Below are 4,332 nucleotides of genomic sequence, written 5' to 3'. Positions count from 1 at the left end.
GGGTCCGGGCTGGGGATTCGAACCCGCCACCTTAGGTGTACATGGCTGGCACCTTAGCCGGTTGAGCTATAGGCACTGAGCCTCAGGCCAGGATTTTGAGGCCAGAGTGGACAGCAAAGCAAGACCTTGTCTGTACAAAAAAATTGAAAAATTAGCTAGGCGTGCCAGCACACGCCTATGGTCTCAGCTACTCAAGAGGCTGAGCCAGAAGGAGGGGTTGAGTCCAGGAGTTTGAGGCTGCAGTGAGCTATGATGATGCCATGGCACTCCAGCCTACGTGACAGAGTAAGACCTTGTAGTGGAAAACCAAAACCCACAAAAAACTTGATTTAGCCATCTACAATGTATGCATATATGAAGACATCATTTTGTACACCATAAATAAATATAATTTTTATTAAGGATTTTTTTTTTAAAAGATACTTTATAATTTAGTCTGATATTTCCTCTGTGTTAATTAATTTAGGGATGTTTTGATGTGTTCTTTGTTATGTCTCTTACATACCAGTATGTATTGCTGAATTATAATCATAAAACTGAGTTAACATATATCAGAACTTTAGGACTGTGCCTGACAGATAGTAAGCACACAGTTTGACCCAACCTTGTGAAGTCTCCTCTCCAAGCCCCATATGTGCTCAGGATGAGTCCTCCACTGACTTATACATGTGGTCACCATCATGTGGGCATTCCTGCTGCTTCCAGCACATCAGCACGTCACATCCCCCTCCGAGTGCCCAGGCTGTGAGTTGTCAGGTGGGATGAGCTTCTGGGTCTGTGCCTACTTGCTGCTAAAGATCTGACTATGTCCATGGTTGAGCTGCTCCCCCAGCCTCCTGCTGCCCTGGTGAGCATTAATACACTTACGCCTGGTTCCCACTCCCTTAGAAGCATTTTCTCCTGGGCCTCCCCCAGTTCTTTTGGGGGTCCCACCACAGCGATTTTCCCAGGCCAGGCAGGCCTCAGTGGGGTTCCTATGCCTGGGAGCATGTGCCTGCATGTGTGCAAGGGGGAGGTGTGTGCATACGGCCTATGGACAGCAATTAGGCAGGTCACTGCAAAATGGGGCATCTAAACAGACTGGGTGCCATACTAGATACGAGGGAGCTGAGGAAGGGGACAGCCCTGCCTCCCTGGGGCCTGGGGTGTTGCTGGGACAACACTGAACACATCATGCCCATGAGGTGTGGTAAGAGCTAGCATCGGTCAGGGTGCAGAGGACATGCCTGAGGTAGATCAATGGTCAGAGTCACCTGGGTCCCACTTTTGTTGCTCTCACAGAGCCCCCAGAACAAGGCAAGTGATTTCATGGGCCTGGGAGGAGGTGGGAGGCCTGTTGCATCTGGGGTAGGGCCACTGCACTCCAGGAAAACAAACGACACTGACGGCCTGAGGTCTTCTCAACCCTCCATCCCTGGGCCAGACACCAGAACTGGCCATACCCTGTGGGAGGGGTCCTCAGGACGGCCTTTGCTTTCTCTGCTTGTCACAAGAACTGATGTAGGGTGAGCAGAAAGACTATAGCTATTAATCCAGATACTTACTGCCTGTTTGAACCTTCCTTGCAGTGTCCAGTACAGAGCCCCTCAACTTTATCTGTAGAACAGGCAAACTCATATGTTTTAATGAGTTTTATCTTACAGAAAGTTGCTCATCTTTTATTCACTCAAGTAAGACATGATCATATGCTAGTTGTGGAAATTCAACTAATATCTTTATCCTCCCGCATTTGCAGTCACACTGATGATAAAACGCATCTTTGTGACCAGAGCAGTCCTGTGCTGTGGTTGGGCTTTTCTTGTGGCTGTGCGGTCCCCAGCTGTGCCACTCTCCACCTGCTCCTCTGTCCCCCTAATTCTGGTGTGATACCCTCTCTGCTCAGCCAGCCAGAATGGTTTGAGCATCCACCCAACCCCTGGCATGCAGTGCAGCCGCTCAAGAGAGCTTGAGGGAGTCACGTTGCTTGTCTGAGTTTCAATGTCCTTAACTGTAAATGGGGTCGCAATTCTTAATTGTAGGGAGAGTGTAAGGATCAGAGCTGATGCTTGGGAAGGGCCTAGTGCCAGCCTCACGCCAGCAGGCCCTCACTGCAGGACTTGTCTTTGTTCTGCAGAATATGTTGTTAGAACCCTGGAGCAGATGAATCTATCCCAGGAGTCACTGAATTAGTGACAGGGAAGTGATGGAACTCAAAAGTATTGGCCGGGGATGGGGGCAGGAGGTGCCACTGGCTTTCAGGGCAGCAAGCTCAGCTCAGGTCTCCCTTGGCCATGGAGGAACCAGCAAGATGGAGACAAAGGTACCCGTTTGTCACAACCCCTTGGGCCCCTATGGCCCTGGTCTCAATCACCACAGGAAGGAACCAGACATTATGCGGATTAGAAGTACAAGCTTGTAGGAGGCAGGCTAGCCCTTCTTTGCAGGGTAGCCCTGAGCAACCGCCCCACCAGCCTTTTATGGAGACCGTACAACACAGGTGAGAGGAGTAATTAACAAATGACCACGTGCTGAAGGCTCAGGCTTTTCTTCCACAAGGAGCACCTGTGTACGAATGGCCCGAGGGTCCCCCCCTCAGCTGCAGATCATCTTGCTCAGAGGTCGTCTGACTCTTGGCAGTCCCTACACCCCTTAGCGTCTCTTGATGAGGCCGGGCTGCCCTCTATGTGTATAGCAATGAGAGCAGGAGGGGGCACGTCAGGGCTGGGGGCAATGGGCCAGGGGAGTTGTGGGAAGGACTAGCTGTTTTTCCACAGGGAGCTAGCAGTGGTCATTCACCTGGGAGAGTGGAGCAAGGATTTCCATAAATGCATTTCAGTTGCATTAGGGCAGACAACCTATCTTCCAGGAAGCCTGTCTGCCCTTACATTGCCCAGGACAGAGCAGGGCTGGGTCAGGGAGTTCCAGGGTGACTTGAGTTCTAGAGTGTGCTGGGGACCCTGGCCTGCCACTGTCTTCACTGGGTGGCTTCACTTCTTGTGAAATAGCTCCCCTTGCCTCTAGGCGGTTGTGGGAGGGCAGGACAGGGCCTCAGGTCTGTTGGCTCAGGTGGGTGCTGACTGTGTATCCTGCTGTGTGCTAAATTCTTTACGTGCACTCTCTTACTTACAATTAGGAGGGGGGCAGGGATTGTGACATACATAGATGAGGAAGTGAAGGCCCAAATAGAGAAGATGGGGGATTCGTTTAAACCAGAGGGAGCTTGGCAAACAAAGAGGTAAAGACAAAAATGAAAATCCTGGCTCGGCGCCTACAGCTCAACCGGCTAAGGCGCCAGCCACGTACACCTAAGGTGGCGGGTTCGAATCCCCAGCCCAGACCCGCCAAACAACAATGACGGTTGCAACCAAAAAAAAAATAGCCGGGCCTTGTGTTGGGCGCCTGTAGTCCCAGCTACTTGGGAGGCGGAGGCAGGAGACTCGCTTGAGCCCAGGAGTTGGAGGTTGCTGTGAGCTGTAATGCCATGGCCCTTTACCCAGGGGGACAGCTTGAGGCTCTGTCTCAAAAAAAAAAAATGAAAATCCCATGTACTTAAAGCCAGGAAAAGCCAAGATTCACATCTCAGTCTATTTCTCCTATTTTTACTTGGTGAATATGCATATGATATTCATGCCAAGTCTTAACATGTTCAGGGGCAATGCATTCATGTATGCTTTATAAAATTAGGATCAGAACATTTTATTTTTTCTTCTTTTACCCATGAGAAAGGCATTCTTGGAGCAGCGCCTGTGGCTAAAAGGGTAGGGCGCCGGCCCCATATGCCAGAGGTGGCGGGTTTAAACCCAGCCCCGGACATAAAAAAAAAAAAAAAGAAAGAAAGAAAGGCATTCTTCTATGTCTTTAGTCTTTGAAACATTTTAAAGGCTGTTAATAACATTTTATTGTGTGGATACTTAATAACTTAAGAAAATTACCAGTAAACTCTTTTCTTTGTTTTTGCAACAGAGTCTCATTTTGTTGCACTCATAGCTCATAACAACCTCAAACTCTTGGGTTCAAGCGATTCTCTTGCCTCAGCCTCCCAAGTAGCTGGGACTACAGGCACCCACCACAATGCCCAGCTATTTTTTAGAAATGGGTCTTGCACTTGCTCAGGCTGGTTTCAAACTCGTGAGCTCAGGCAGTCCGCCCACCTTGGCTTCCCAAGTGCTCAGTAAATTCTTTTGTCCCAGGGCATTTAGTTTGCTTCATTTCTTTCTGGTTAAAGTTTTTTTTTCTTTCGAATAATGCACAATCTTAAGTGTCCTATTTGGTGAGATTTTGCAAATGCATGCACTTGCATAAATCAAACCTCTGTCAAGATATATAGCTTTATATGGGAGTTATTTTTTTTTT

Source organism: Otolemur garnettii, unplaced genomic scaffold (genome assembly GCF_000181295.1).
Source record: "Otolemur garnettii isolate 467f Iridium unplaced genomic scaffold, OtoGar3 scaffold00008, whole genome shotgun sequence".
In the NCBI taxonomy this organism is placed as follows: domain Eukaryota; kingdom Metazoa; phylum Chordata; class Mammalia; order Primates; family Galagidae; genus Otolemur; species Otolemur garnettii.
Note: the sequence above shows the minus strand (reverse complement) of the source record.